This window comes from Bos grunniens, chromosome 26 (genome assembly GCF_055505025.1).
Source record: "Bos grunniens cultivar Pamir isolate PY7600 chromosome 26, Bosgru_T2T1.0, whole genome shotgun sequence".
In the NCBI taxonomy this organism is placed as follows: domain Eukaryota; kingdom Metazoa; phylum Chordata; class Mammalia; order Artiodactyla; family Bovidae; genus Bos; species Bos grunniens.
The window spans coordinates 19115239-19131712 of NC_141190.1; the positions used below are offsets into that span (position 1 = coordinate 19115239).

Sequence of the window (16474 nt, forward strand, 5' to 3'; positions counted from 1 at the left end):
GGGGAGAGATGGAAATATACTATTCTAACTCCTTGTGCAGTGGTATGAGATCACTTGAAGGTAGGCTGTGGTAAGGTCAAGATGTATCCTATAAACGATAAAGCAGCCACTCAAATAGCAAGGGCTTAGAGTTAGTAAGCTAGCAGAGGAGTTAAAATAGAATCATCAAAAATATCCAATCTGAAAGAAGATGGACAAAGGGAGTGAAAAATAGATGAAACCAATAAAGAACAAATAGCAAGATGATAGACTCAAGTCTAACCGTATGAATAATCACATTAAATGCAAACGATCTAAACATTGTTTAGAGATTGTTGTTTATTTTGGATATTAATCTCTTACCAGATACATGATTTACAAATATATTCTCCTAACCCATGGGCTGCATTTTCATTTTGCTGATTATTTCCAATAAACACACTTTAAATATAAAGACATAAATATGCTCAATGGAAAAGGATGGAGAAAGATGTACCATGCTGACACTAGTGGAAAGAAAGCAGGAATGGCTGGCTATGTTAATATCAAAGTAGATTTCAGAATGAAGAGTATTACCTGGGTGATCGGTATCTTATAATGACTAAACAAACGAAAATCTACATTGATAATACAGGAAACTGTGATCCTTGCCTCACTGTTTCTGGTAAGAACCAAGTGGGGTGATATCTGGCAAAATGCGTTGTGCACGGTAAAACATGCAGGTATCACTGGACCTTAATTATTAGAAATTGGACTATCTGAATCCTCATAAAGAGCACAGCGGATGTGCTGAAACTATTTGATTCTCAAGGGGAAAAAGGAAATACCACACAGCGGCTCCGAGGCGGGCAGTGCAGTGGGAGCAGGAGCAGCTGGGGGCAGAAACATCAGTGCAGTGGTGCCTGGACCAGCACTTCTTAGACCTGAGTCTGCGGCAGCTACTGGAGCCCATGGTAACAAGGGGCTTTCTTCAGCTGCAGGAGAGGCAGACCCAGACTAAGCCTCAGTCCCACCAACCCCAGAGCTTTGGTAACGCCAACAGACGCTTGGCTAAAAAGAAAAGCAAGATGTCGAGCAGCTGCTGTGCTAAATCCTTTTTAAGCCTTTTCTCATTTGTGACTCTTCTTTGGTTGACCCCGATATCATCATCTCCATTTAACATTTAAGGAAGTGGAAGCACAACATCGCAGGGCTGTTAAACCACGGATCAAAGTTTGGACCCATGCAGGCTAGACCAGAGCCCAAGTCTCAAACATGACCCTAGCCATGTGGTGATTGCAGCCATGAAATTAAAAGATGCTCACTCCTTGGAAGGAAAGTTATGACCAACCTAGACAGCATATTAAAAAGCAGAGACATTACTTTGCCAACAAAGGTCCATCTCATCAAGGCTATGGTTTTTCCAGTAGTCATGTATGCATGTGAGACTTGGACTACAAAGAAAGTTGAGCGCCAAAGAATTGATGCTTTTGAACTGTGGTGTTGGAGTAGACTCTTGAAAGTCCCTTGGACTGCAAGGAGATCCAACCAGTCCATCCTAAAGATCAGTCCTGGGTGTTCATTGGAAGGACTGATGTTGAAGCTGAAACTTCAATTTTTTGATGCAAAGAACTGACTCATTTGAAAAGACCCTGATGCTGGGAAAGATTGAGGGCAGGAGCAGAAGGGGACGACAGAGGATGAGATGGTTGGATGGCATCACCGACTCGATGTACATGGGTTTGGGTGGACTCTGGGAGTTGGTGATAGACAGGGAGGCCTGGTGTGCTGTGGTTTATGGGGTCACAAAGAGTTGGACACGACTGAGCAATAGAACTGAACTGAACTGAAGCCATGAGGTGAGGCTTGGGGAAGGCCTAAGTCGGCCAGAGGGTTCTTCTAGACTTTGAGGAATAGAAGGAGGGCGTAGAGGTAGGACAAGCCCCTCCACCTTCCACTCCAGGCAGGGCATCCTGCACCTCCCTCATCCTCTCTCTTCCACCTTCCCATTCTCCTCCCCTGGGTCAGCAGTGAGGAGTGGGAACTAGCCAGCAGGAGGGAGCAGCTCTCGGCAGCAGTGGTGAGGGGCTCCCTGGGGAGCTACTCCAGGCTTCACTAACTGCCTCCTCAGTGCCCAGTCTTTGAACTCAAGGGGTTTCAGTCCTGCTCCCAAGTCACACAGAATCTTGGTCTCCTTATCTAAAGAATGGGATAAAAGTATTGACATTGTGATTGTCAGGAGGCTCTGTGAGAGTGAGGCAGCGCTGAGGAAGGTGCTGCCCTGAGACACAGAGTTGCTGCTTGTCTCTTCTCTCCCCCTGCCACATCACCCGGACCCTGCTCTCCCCTCTTTCACTCAGCGATACCTGTTCTCCCCTTAGACCCTCTCAGTCTCTTCCTGGCCTTAGAGCCTGTGGCTCTGCCCTGCCGTGGGGCAGAAAGAAGCATTCTCCTTCAGATCTTCAAAGGTGCTGCTGGTGGTGAGGGGCAGGGACTGGGGTGGGGAAGATATCAGGGCTGAGTGAGACCGAGTATTTTTAGTGTTTCATTGGTCTTTGTTTTTTTAAGTGAGGGGAAATTCATAACACAACCAATTTAAAGCATACAGTTCAGGGGCGTTTAGTGCATCGCAGAGTTGTGCAGCCGCCATCTTTCTCTAGTTTCACAACTTGTTCCTCACCCTGGAAGCGCTCTTGCGCCTTACGTAAACACCTCCCATCTCCTCCCTCCCGCATCCCGTGTCAACCACAAATCTGCGCTCTGTTTCTCTGGATTTGCACGCTCTAGTTATTTCATTCCTTAGTGTGTGGCTGCGTTCACTTAACAGTCTTTTTTTTTTTGGCTCTGCTGGGTCTTCATTGCTCTGCATGGGCTTTCTCTAGTTGTGGTGAGTGAAGGCTACTCTTCATTGCCGTGCGTGGACTTCTCAGTGCAGCGGTTTCTCTTGTTGCAGAGCACTGGCTCTAGGTGTTCGGGCTTCAGTAGGTGTAGCATTCGGGCTCAGAAGTTGCAGTTCTCGGGCCCTAGAGCTTGGGCTCAGTAGCTGTGGTGCACGGGCTTAGTTGCTCCGGGGCATGTGGAATCCTCCCAGACCAGGGATCAAACCTGTGTCTCTTGCATTGGCAGGCAGATTACCATCTACTGCTCCACCAGGCAGGTCCAACATAACGTTTTAACATTACAACATAAAGTTGTGGAGTGAATCAGTACTTAACCCCTTTTTATGGCTGAATAATATCCCATTGTTGCTTTTGAATTGTGGTGCTGGAGAAGACTCTTGACAGTCTTTTGGACTGCAAGGAGATGATACCAGTCAATCCTAATGGAAATCAACTCTGAATAATCATTGGAAGGACTGATGTTGAAGCGGAAGCTCCAGTACTCTGGCCACCGGATACGAAGAGCCGACTCATTGGGAAAAGACCCCGATGCTGGTGAAGATAGAAGGCAGGAGGAGAAGGGGATGACAGAGGATGAGAGGGCTAGATAGCATCACTGACTCAATGGACATGAATTTGAGAAAACTTTTTGAGACAGTGAAGGACAGGGAAGCCTGATGTGCTGCAGTCCATGGGGTCACAAAGAGCTGGATACAACCTAGCAACTGAACAGCAACGGTGTTCCATTGTACGGATGGAAGTTTGTCCATTGATGACATGTTTGCATTCTTCCCACCTTTTGGCTGTTGTGGATAGTACTGTCACGAACATTGGTGAGCAAGTATTTTCTTGAATACCTGTTTTACATTATTTTGAGCACATACCAAGGAGTGGAATCACTGGGTTTTATGGTAACTCTATGTTTAACTTTTGAGAAACTGCCGAACTTTTCATAGCAGCTGCACGTCTCTTTGGCTTTAAGATTATATTATTCTAAATGCAAAAGTGATACAACACTATAGAGAATTTGGAAGTTATTTATTGAGCAATTTAAAGATGTTTTTAAGTAATTCAAATTATAAAAAAAATTTTAAGAAAAATATATCCTTATTATAATTCAAATAATTTCCAGAAGAAAAAAAAAGTTTTTTCTGTTCACCCCCATCTTACTCCTTTCCCTCTGGCTGACCACGGTTAACCCTTTGGTTTGTATCCTTCCAAATGTTTTCAAGGCATTTATATAGACTTTGAATTTTCTTTTTTATATAAACATGTCATACTGTCTGTATGCTCCTGCTTTGAAATCTTTCTATTAGTTTCTTGTAAATTTTGATTGCTCCAGCGACTGTCTTGGTGCCAGGCTGAGGGTCCCTGAGACACACCTTGTCCTGTTTTAAAAAAGTCTGGGCCTCAGGTGTGCAAAGCTGTCCTTGGGTGGCTGGATGATGAATATATTATACATTTCCTTTTGCTAACTCCATTTACAATTTTTTTTAAAGGAATATGAATTGCTTTTATAATAAGAAAAATAAAGTAGGGAAGAAAGATGGAGGGCCTGAAGGCCCTGGGCACAGCTTGTATCTTAATTTAGCACTTATTTCATTCCTCTCTCTTGCATAATGAGTTGTTTATGTGTTCGCCTCCCTTGAGGGCGGACAGCGCTTATTCATCTGTTGCCATCCCCTTTCCCTCAGAGTGTGCCAGGCACACAAGTGGCCCCTCCAGGGTTGTGGCTGAGGCTGCAGAGAAGAGGGTGGGTTCCAAAGACCCTCTGTGTCCTCAGCTCAGGGTCATAAAGGTCATGCATTCTCGGGGGTCAGGCCCTGGCTGATCACGCTCTCTGCGGGGGTACGTGGGCCAGCCTCACGGGAAGCTGGGTGTAAGGCAGGGGCAGTTATTTATGGCAGCCCCGGCCAGGGTACCCATGGCAGGCAGCACCCAACTGAGGAAGTAATTAGAGTGCTGCCAGGCGCAGGAACCAGGGAGAGGGTTGGCGGCTCGGGCTCCCTTTCCAGAGTTATAAATAGCCGGTCTGTTGGCGGAGGTGGAGAGACTTACACACAGGAATGGAGGTGGGACAGCTAGCGCCTGGGGCCGCGCGGGTGGGAGCTGTCTTTGTGGGCTTGTCTGTCTGTTAGTCTGGTTTGGGAAGGGGCAGAGGGTGTCTCACTGGCTGGACAGGGGCATGTGGTCTGTGCCAGGAGGGTCCCTGGCTGAGGCCCTCCTCCCCCCACCTAGGGTTCCCCATCTGTCCCCATAAGACTAGCCTATCTGGGTTCATGTTCCTGCTGGGGGCTCAGACCACTAGCAGGGGCGTCATGACAGATCCCTGCTGGCCCCAGCTTCCAGCCCCAGCCTTCCTGTGAGGAGTTGTTAAGGTTCTGGGTGGGATTCCAGAGCCCGGGATGTTTATAGCAGTTCCGGGGGAGCGGTTCTCTGCTGGTGCTGGGCAGCTCTGTGCCTGACTCATCCCAAAACACTTTATAAATAACCTGGAGGGGAGGAGGGAGGTGGGTGTCCACCCCCATGCCCCCCACACTCTGTGAGCAGGTGGCAGGCACTGAGGGGCCAGGCTTCCTACATGTCCGGGTAGAGAAGCCCCCACTATAGTCAGGAGCCAGGGTCAGGGGTGCTGGGAGACGGGGTTGTCAACCTCTGGAGATGATTCTGGGGCCCCAGAGGGCTTTCTGCTCAGCCATGATGTTAGCACCCCCGTCTTCTGTGAGGTGCATTGGGGGAGGTTCTGGCTGGGCAAAGGGAGCTAATATGGGCTAAACTCAGGACGGGTCACTCCCCTCCGTGAGTCTCAGAACCCTCTGGTAAAATGAGAGGGTTGAGCTAGATGAGTGCTAAGGTCCTAAGTGCATTAAAAAAAATTTTTTTTTTGGTAAATTGGAAGATAACTGCTTTATAATGTTGTGGTGGTTTCTGCCATATGACAATGTGGATCAGCCGTAAGTATACATATGTCCCCTCCCTCTTGAACCTCCTTCCCACCTCCCACCCCATCCCACTTCTCTAGGCTGTCACGGAGCACCAAGTTGAGCTCCCTGAGTCATACAGCAAATTCCCACTGGCGATCTCTTTTATACATTACGGTAATGTGCATGTCTCAGCGCTACTCCCTCGGTTGTCGCAGTCTCTCCTTCCCAAGCTGTGTCCACAAGTCTCTTCTCTATGGCAGCAGTTACACTTTTGATTCCATGTCTGACATGTTGTAGGTGTGAATGGGTGGTTAGACATTCCTGTATCACAAGATGTGTGTGTGGGGACCTGGGAGACAGGAGGAGTGGCAGTGACCCCACCTGGAGCCCCATGTGCTGGACAAGGAGACTCTCACTATTCTGGGTGGGTGGACACTGGGAGCCTCTGGGGCCAGGGGGAGAGCTCTGAAAGGTGTGTTCAGACAGAGCCTGATTATTGTCCCTGAGGGAGAAGAGACATTTGACTTGTGTCACCACAGAAGGCTGACTAGGACCTGGGAGGCTGATTTCAGCTCTATGTATCCTGTGCTCTTCCTGCTAGAACCTTTCTGACTTGTGAGGTGGTGAGCTCCCTGTCCCTGAATGAAGGCTCTTCTGTAAGGATGCGGAGGAAGGGATTCCATATGGAGTGAAGGGCTGTAGTTCAGTAGTTCCCCACGTGGCCAGGAAGCTGGATCCATGAAGAGTCTGTTAGTAATACATTCCCCCGGTCTCCACCCCACCGCACCACCCACACTCAGTGGGACTCCCAGGGGTCTCAGCCATGTGGTCCCCACGTCCGCCCTACCGTTCTGTGATGCTATGGTGCTGACCTCAGAAGGTTGAAGCTAAATATATCCCAGCCCCCTACCCTAAATGTATCATGCCGCATAGGTTTGGAGCACTATCCAACCACCGACATAGTGACAATAGGTGAAGGTCAAGAGCAATCTCAGGAGACCATGAATGTGATCTCAATCAATGGACTTGGCCGCACTGCAGAACCTGCACAAATGGCCTTGAAGAAACAAATGTCAAAAATCATGCTTTGGGGGATTAAAGTGCCAAAAGGGGTTCTGGGGCCTTTTGAGGGAAACAGAACAGGGGGCCTTCAACAGGACACTCTGCACTGTCCGCGGCTTCAGGTTAAGCCCAGTCCTGACCAGACGGAGCCTGGTGCGTCAGGGAGCACGTGGCGACAGGCAAGTCCACAGCCCTGATCAGACTCCTTACTCCTCCTCACTTGCTGTGTGACTTTGAGCTTGTCCATTATCCTCTCTAGGCCTCTCATTTGTAAAGTGAGGGGCTTGGACTTTCAAGTCCTCCCCAACTTGATGTCTCCTCCAAAGACTAGGAGCTGGCTATTTGTTAACTTTTGGTGTCAACCATTATTATGACCAGTTTTGTTGCTGTGGAATCCCTCCTTCTGACTTCCCAAATGATTCCTGCCCTCTCCTTGTTAATTTCCCAGGCTCTGCTGGAAGTGTGGCTGGTTTGGCTGACCAGGTAGGAAGGCCTTGCAGGAACAGAGCAGGAAAGTTGATGTGGAGGAAAGGGGTGAACAGGTCGGTGTGCTCAGGCAGTGAGGACCAACTTGGGGACCAAGCCTGGTAGGGGCTCTGAGATGAGGGATCAGGGCTAGGGAAGCCACCAGGAAGCCAAATACTCCACCTCAGAGCTCAAGTTGCAGCCAGAAGGGGGATTCCTAATTCATTACTATGAAAGCCCCAAAGAGTTTGAGACCTCCTAAGAGTACAGTGACCAAGTATTAATGTATAGGAGGCTTCTGAAGACAGACCTGAGTTAGGGATGCGGTGGCAAGGGGACATTCATTCATCACCAGAGGACACACCTGGCATTGCATCACTCTGTATCCAGCTCTCACACAACCCGTCTGAGAAAGTATCATTTGCCATGGCTTACAGGTACAATAGCAAGGCCCAGCTTAGATGTGCTCTCAGATGCACATCTGAGAGGTGAGAGGCAGAGAAGGCTTTGAACTCGGGTCTGGCTGAGTCTAAAGCACACAGGGCTCCCTCCACCTTGTGTACCTCCTCCTCTGTAAGGAGTGTTGTTCTCCTAAAGCCCAAGATCATGCCTGTATCTCCCCAAGGTCGGGAGTACATGCAAGTGAGCTGCTATGAAGGAAATGTGAGTTAGAATAAAATTGCCCGGGAGAAATCCGAAATATCCTAGGATCACCCAATACAGTGTCTGTAACTTTTGAAGTTGAGGCCTACCTGGTTGCAGGATGGATTGTCGGGGTTGTGGAGGCAAAGGAGCGCTGGCCCCTGGCAATGAGCTCACATGTTGCCCGGGAAGCCAGCTGCAAGGCTGTTACAACACCTGTGCTTCTGGAGAGGAGGGTATAACGGCTGTGCTGCAGTTAATCAGGGAGGCAGTGCTGGAGTCGTCTGTCAGAGGAGGAGCTGGAATTTATGCAATTAGAAGTGGGAGAAGAGAGTTCTAGGCAGCTGGAAGAGCATGTGAAAGACGCTCAGAGGCCTGGGAGGGTGTCTGGAGTTGGGGAAACTGGGAACAACTCTATGGGGTTGGAGATGGGGGTAGGTAAGCAGCGAAGGGTATGAGAGACAGGGTTGGACAGATGAGCAGGGCCAGTCTGGGGAGGGCATATGTCTGACTTTCTGACTTTGGCTGAACCAGTCTCCTCAGATATAAAATGGGAAAATTAAGGCCTTTTCTTTGTACAGGGCTGTCATGAGATTTAAGCTGGATAATGAAAATAAGGGCTTCCCTTGTGGCTCAGCTGGTAAAGAATCTGCCTGCAATATGGGAGACCTGCGTTCGATCCCTGGGTTGGGAAGATCCCCTGGAGAAGGGAAGGGCTACCCACTCCCGTATTCTGGCCTGGAGAATTCCATGGACCATATAGTCCATGGGTTCGCAAAGAGTCAGACACAATGAAAATAAAATGGTGGTACTGGGCCAGACACAGGTTCAATAAGTGGTGTTACTATTGTGGTGGTTGTTGCTGCTGCTGGTGGTAATAATAATAACAGCTGGCTTTACTAGTTCCCCTTTGGTCTATTCTTAACACAGTGGCAAGAGTAATTCTGTTAAAATGTGGCAGATCTTGTCCCTCCTCTGCTCACAAGACTCAGGGGCTCCCTCAAAGCCACAGTCCTTGTACTGGTCTTCCAGCCCCTACATGATCTAACCTCCCCCTAACCTCTCCACGTGTCCATCGCTTATTTGAACCACACTGGCCTCTTTGATATGCCTTGAACATGCCAGGTTACTCCTGTCCCAGGGCCTTTGCATTTGCTGCTTCCTTTTCACTAGAATCTTCCTCCTCAGATCCCCACGGGGCTCACTCCCTCGCCTCCTCCAGGTCTTTGCTCAAGTGTCACCGCCTTAGTGAGGTCTTTGGCTAAGCTGTCTGAAGTCACAAACTGCCTCCCCTCACCCACGCTGGCATGCCTCATCTCCCTTCCCTCCCTCATATCCCATCTCTGTGTTTATCGCCTTCTAACATACTGTGCATTTGTATTTCTTGTTCGTCACTCTCATTAGAATACATGGGCTTCCCTGGTGGCTTAGACGGTAAAGAATCCGCCTGAAATGCAGGAGACCTGGGTTCAATCCCTGGGTTGGGAAGATCCCCTGGAGAAGGGAATGGCTACCCACTTCAGTATTCTTGCCTGGAAAACCCCGTGGACAGAGGGGCCTGGCAGGCTACAGCCCATGGGGTTGCAAAAAGTTGGACACAACTGAGTGACTAATAGCTTCACTTTGATTTCACTTAGAAAATATGGCCCATGAGGGCAGGGCTTTTTGTCTGTTTTGTGCCCAGTGTCTAGCCTGGAAATGGTACTTGTTCATATGTGTTATTTTTATATTATCATCTCTGGAGCATGGAGAGTGGGTTGGGGCAACCTCCCCCTGCTGAATGTGGCCAGCCCCTGACTGGAACCTCCAAGCTCACCTTGCTTCTTTGGAAAGATGTTTCCTCCAGGCCTTCCTATCTCTTCAACAGGAGCCACAGAACTGCAGGCTTCTTACTGACAGGCTCATCCTCTCTGCAGGCTTCCCTGCTTATTTTAAAACACAGCCCCCTCCACTTGCTCTGGGGCTCCCTCTCTGCCAGGAAACTCAATGAGCATGGGGGTGGGTAGATGGCTCATTTCAGAGGAATTTCCCTGGTTCCCCAAACAGCCTAGTGCCTGGGAGCCCAGGAGCCTGTGTGGCCTGATTTAGATCCTGGGAGCAGGGCTCCAGCTGCAGCCCTCCCATTCAGCTGGAACCGCATTTGGAGGTGTCTGCAAACTTTCCGCCCTGGTGCATTCCCCCTTCTTCTAGACTACTGGCCTGAGTCCAAGCCTGGGAGGAAGGTACCATGGTCACTCCGTCACTCCACTGGGCTCGGCTCCTTTCCTTTAGGAGCACTGGCTGGAGCCACCCCGTGGGTCTCTAAGACCCCTCCCCTTCCTACAGCCTATGTCCCATTTGCTCATGGCCTGTTGGAACAGCTGACATTTCCGTTTTATCATATTATCATGTCTCCGCTGAGACTTTGGGGAGATACGATACTTTAATTCCCAGTGTGGCTAATGGAATCGCAGGCTGGCAGGGGCGGGATTCTGGAATAGGCTGGCTTTTAGTCTCTGAATTCCCACTAGGGGAGTGGAGACTCTGGAAAGAGGACAGACGGGTTGGAATCCGGACTGTTCATTAGCTGTGTCACTTTGGGCAAGTTGCTGGCCAATCAGGAAAATGACTGCAGTAAAGGTACCACTTCCTCATTGGGCAGCTGTGAGGACTGAGCCGGATGATGTACAGAAGGCCCTTGGCTCAGGCTGAATGAGGCCTCAACAATGGGAGGCTGCTGCTGCTCCAGGATGCTGGCTCTGTGTTTCTCCTGCAGAATGCTGAGCCTCCGGCAGTGCCCAGCCATCCTAGGCCTGTCCGAAGCACTGTGGGAGTCAGTTGGTCTCCTGGAACCTGTCCTGGGCACGAGGCGAGGGCTTCCCCGAGGTGAGGGCTCCCCGCCCACCCCCTACCCCCCTGAGACCTGGATTCTATCCAGCTTTGGATCTGGATGCAGAACTGGGGTCACGAGGGCGGAGTGGAACACTTCTGCCTGGTCCTTCCAGCTTTCTCTTTCTGCCCGACCACAGGGCCCCTGAGGAGGTACCCCTGAGGGAATCCCTGCTCAGGTATTGCGGAGATTCTTCTGACAGTGACTTCAAGTTCACGGAAATGTCTGGAGGATTCCAATTTCCTGCTGTGTTGTATGTAAAATGACTCTAATGAGGGAGAAAAATCTAGACATATTCGAGCAGCTGTAAGACAGGAGAATTTACATATCTCAGGTGTCAGGCCTAGGCGAGCCCTTAGGGTCACGAGGCCCACCCTCCTCTTTTAAATGATGAAGAGCCTGAGGTCCAGAGGACTCTGAGCTGTCAGAAGTCAAGCAGCTGGTAAGACATGGAGCTGGGACTCAAAGCTGGGCTTCCTGACTCCTCATCCAATGCTCTCTCCACTGCACCCCACCAGCCAGGACACTGGGGCTGGAATCCAGTCTCTGACCACAGAGCCTGTGCAAGTAACCAGGACTCCACACTGCCATCAGATGGCCTCTTCCCTCTCTGACACCTGGCCCCAGCCTTCTATAATGAGGCTGTCATGCTTGCAGAGGCTCCTGGGCTTGGCTTAAGATGGGCTTAGGCTGTTCGGGTGGCACCCCATGCCTTTCATTGAGAAAATACTGCCCAACTGCAGAGATTTCACTGGGAGGAAAGGGTTCCTGCCACTGAGCCTAAAATCCCCAGGGATTCCTTTGATTCCATTTCACATAACCACACTCTCTCATGTCACCAGCATCCCTTCTTCTCCCTTCTAGGGCTTCACAGCCTTAGAGTCTCACAGGCAGTGATCCTGTCCCTGTTAGTTTGGCAAAACCCAGAATGTGGGTCTTTTCATGTTATAATCAATCCATTTCCTCTGTTTCTGCATTGTTTCAGATACTTCATCTCTGAACATTTTCCAATTTCAGCATATCTTTCCGGAATGGTGGATGCCAAGAACCCAAGGCCACAATCGGGAAAGATCTCCTTAGAAACAGATAGAGGAAGGGAGGGTCCCCACTGGGCAGAATTGTGCTCAAGCTTCCAGTAACCTGGCCATCTGGAAGGTCCTCTCTCCTTCCTTCCTGGAAACTCAGGGCTGCCCAGGTACCAGTCTGAAGGCAGAGGGGATTCCCCAAATGCCCTCCTGGGCACAGAGGATGGACGGAGCCATCCATGTGACTCTGTCTCCATGTCTTCTCTCATGGCCTCCTTTCATCACCCTGGTCCAACTTTTTATTCATTCAATAGGCATTTATTAAGTCCCTGCCGCATACCAGGCCTAGGGCTAGGCACTGGGAATACTATGGTAAAAGAGAGGCATATCGTCCCTACCCTCGAGAAGCCCATCTTCTAGGGCTCGGGAGTGACGGTAAACAAGCAAAGCAATACACCTGTGAACAGGTGAAGTGCAAGGAGGCCAAGCACAGAGTCCAGGGGAGGAGAGTACGAGGGGCCATCTGGAGTGGGTGGCCTAGGAGGCTTCTGAGCAGTGTCATTAAAGCTGAGACCCAAAGGTGGGAAGGACTCTCCTAGGGAAAGATGTGGTAAGGTGTTTCTGGGAGAGGGGACAGGATGTGCAAGAGACTCAGCTGAGAGGAGGGATGGATGGATGGTCCGTGTAGTGTGAGCTAAGGTTGGAGGCGGCCCAGATCTGGAGGGGTCTGTTCATTGTCACAGGTGTCTGGCTTTCTCACGGACTCCCTGTGTGTCCTGAGCATGTAACTTAGCTTAGTTAAACCTCTGCTCCTCTTGGATGGGATGGAACTAGTAACTCCCCTGTACAAGCCTCTTGGAGGCCTCAATGAGACCATGGAAAACCCCAGGGCCCAGCACAGGCCGGCCTTCCACATGGGGAGCAATTCTTATTCCTCTTTCCACCCCTACTTCCTCAAGGAAAAACATTTGAACCCCTTGGCTCTTTTCCCATCCAACCCCTGTCCTCAATCCCATCTCTCCTTAAATGTGGGGCTTTCCCCATTCCAGCTGACACTCAGACAGAACTCGTCAGACTTGCGTGGTAACAAACCCAGTGGTCTGAGCTCTGCGTGTTCTAAACGGTAATCTGGTGAGAGGGACTTCTGCCCTCACTGTGGGCTGGCACGCATGCCTTCATTTCCCCCTGATTCTCTCTTCTTTCTCATCTTTAGATTGTTTTAATTAGTCAGCAGGTACAAAGAGAATATTTCTGGAGTATGTATAAAGTATAAAGAATAAGAGGCTTCCCAGGAGATGCGAGGGGTAAAGAACTCGCCTGCCAGTGCAGGAGACATAGAGATGCGGGTTCGATCCCTGGTTGGAGAAGATTCCCCTGGAGAAGGAAATGACAACCCCCTCCAGTATTCTTGCCTGGAGAATCCCATGGACAGAGGAGCCTGGCGGGCTACGGTCCATAGGGTCGCAAAGAGTCAGGCGCGACTGAGGTGAGTCAGCATGCACGCATAAAGCATAAGAGCACAGTGAATGCCACTCAGTTTAAGAATGAGAGTGCTGCCTTCCCATATGGAATCCGTGTGCAGTTCCCTTCTTTTCCCTGGAGCTAACCCACCTTCTGGAATTTTGTGTATACATATTTTTTCTTTTCTCTTCTTAATAGTTTTCAGCTTATGTTTATAGACCTGAGTAATGTTTTAGTTTTTGCATGTTTTGAAACTTTATATAAATGGAACGACACTGTGTATTCTTCTGCCATGTGCCTTTTTAATTCCACACTATTTTCCTAAAATTCGTGCATGCTGTTACTACTAGATAGGATCGCATTGTAGGAATAGAGCATGACTTGATTATTCATTTTCTGGCCTAAAGATAGTTGGGTTGTTTTAAGGTCTTTTCTTTTTTTTAATTTCATAACCAGGGCTGTTATAAATGCTCCTGTTCATAACTGAATACACACCCACAAGGTATACATCTAGGAGTGGGTTTGCTGGAATTATATGGGATCACACTAAATTATTTTCCCATTAGGTAGAACATAATACAGAAGTGTTCTTGTTACTCCACAGCTATTCTGCCTGCTTCATTATCGTTGTAATGTTCGCTCATCTAGAGGGTAGAATCTCTCTGTGTTCCTTCTTCATTTTCTGGTGTCTTCACCAATGCGGCTATATTGGCTTTCCTCATCAGAATCTGTTTCTATGCCCACCTATATTCTTCTTGCCTATAGCAGAGGACACGAGCTTTCTACTCTCTCAAACTTGGTCCTTTTCTGTCTCCTTTATGATCCCACTCCTTCTGTCTTTCCTCTTATCTTCAGCATCCCTCTATTTATGATTTCCAGATTTTAAAAATTAGTAGTGTGGCAGACATGTTGGTCACAGACCCAAGTTCCTCATGATTTTCTACCTCTTCTTCAAGCCTTCCTCCTCCTATAGAGTCTGAAAATGCCAGAAACTTTCCTGGCTTCCCTTGCAGCTACAAATGGCTATATGACTCAGTCTGGCCAATGAGACATAAGGGGACTTCTGGTAGGAGGCTTATGGGAAATATTTTTTGAACATTTATTTCTCTGGGAAAAGGAAGTAGGCTCTCTACCTTCTTTCTTGCCATGGATGTTTATATATAAGAACATGATGTTTGGGGCTGAGGCAGCCATCTTGCAACTAGAAGGCAATAAGTCTGAGGATGAGAAACCAGTGTGCTTAGGATGTTGTTGAGACAGGATGGACAAAGCCGGGGTTCTTAGGGACTTGGCTGGACCTCTGAGCTAATCCTGGTGCTCCCATACTCCAAACTTCTTGTTATGTTAATTTAGTGTTTTTTTTTTTTTTTGATCAAACTATGTTAGTAAAATCATCTTTTTGCAGCTCAAACATTCTGACTGACAGGGTTGTCTTTGTATGGATGTCTTCTCTTGCCTTTTTTTTTTCTATTTTGTTGACTAACTTCTTTTGTGCTCCTCCAGATTACATTCTGAAGATTCAGGAATGTAATTCCTAACACTCCAGTTGCTCTTGAACTTCCTATAATACTTGACACTGTTCATCTACCCTTTGGAGAACTTTGCCTCCTTGGGCTTCTGTGATGCTTCAGAGTCTGGGGTCTCTATCTACCTTCCTCTCTTTCTTTTTTTCCTGGAGGTCCCACTGGGATTCTTGCCTTCCTTCTCTTCCTCTTGCACTGACTGCTCACCATGAACTGCCCCTATTGAACACTTGCTACATCAGATCAGATCAGATCAGTCGCTCAGTCGTGTCCAACTCTTTGCGACCCCATGAATTGCAGCACGCCAGGCCTCCCTGTCCATCACCAACTCCCGGAGTTCACTCAGACTCACGTCCATCGAGTCAGCGGTGCCATCCAGCCATCTCATCCTCTGTCGTCCCCTTCTCCTCCTGCCCTCAATCCCTCCCAGCATCAGGGTCTTTTCCAATGAATCAACTCTTCACATGAGGTGGCCAAAGTACTGGAGTTTCAGCTTTAGCATCATTCCTTCCAAAGAAATCCCAGGGCTGATCTCCTTCAGAATGGACTGGTTGGATCTCCTTGCAGTCCAAGGGACTCTCAAGAGCCTTCTCCAACACCACAGTTCAAAAGCATCAATTCTTCGGCGCTCAGCCTTCTTCACAGTCCAACTCTCACATCCATACATGACCACAGGAAAAACCATAGCCTTGACTAGATGAACCTTTGTTGGCAAAGTAATGTCTCTGCTTTTGAATATACTATCTAGGTTGGTCATAACTTTCCTTCCAAGGAGTAAGCGTCTTTTAATTTCATGGCTGCAGTCACCATCTGTAGTGATTTTGGAGCCCAGAAAAAGAAAGTCTGACACTGTTTCCACTGTTTCCCCATCTATTTCCCATGAAGTGGTGGGACCGGATGCCATGATAGGAGCCAAATTTGGCTCTTTCCAGTGGTCATTTTATTTACTGCTTAGTTATTATTATCCCCACATCACATATATGGAACCTAGGATTTGAGAGGTTAATTAACTTGCCCAAGGCTATCCCGAGTAGCTCAGCCGGTAAAGAATCCACCTGCAATGCAGGAGACCCTGGTTCGATTCCTGGGTTGGGAACATTCCCAGGAGAAAGGATAGACTACCCACTCCAGAATTTTGGGGCTTTCCTGGTGGCTCAGAGAGTAAAGAATCCACCTGTGATGCAAGAGACCTAGGTTCGATCCTTGGGTTGGGAAGATCTCCTGGAGGAGGGCATGGCAACCCACTCCAGCATTCCTGCCTGCAGATCCCCATGGACCGAGGAGCCTGGAGGGCCAAAATCTATGGGGTTGCAAAGAGTTGGACACGACTGAGTGACTAAGCACAAGGCTATCCAGTTAGTAGATGACATTATCTTCTACTTTAATTGTACCATCTTGCCCACGGCTAGACAGACAGTCCCTTTCTCAAAGCTCTCTGTATTTCCTCTCCCAAGGTAAAGTGACCCATTCTTATAGCATCAACTGTACTTTTATAGAGAGACCTCTTCCTTGGTGGCTCAGATGGTAAAGATTCTGCCTGCAATGTGGGAGACCCAGGTTTGATCCCTGGGTCGGGAAAATCCCCTGAAGAAGGGAATGGCAACCCACTCCAGTACTCTTGCCTGGAGATCTCCATGGACAGAAGAGCCTGGTGGGCTACAGTCCA

The 16474-nt window shown here is 48.8% G+C and overlaps 1 protein-coding gene across 1 annotated transcript in view; it reads left to right on the forward strand.

Annotated features, from left to right (window-relative positions):
- Positions 1 to 308: 308 nt before the first annotated feature.
- The window catches only part of GOLGA7B (golgin A7 family member B), a 40598-nt gene continuing 24432 nt past the window's right edge, over positions 309 to 16474 (forward strand). Inside the window, exon 1 of the mRNA XM_086379487.1 lies at positions 309 to 4909. The gene's annotated coding sequence lies outside the window, so the exon portion shown is untranslated. The remainder of the gene's footprint in view (positions 4910 to 16474) is intronic.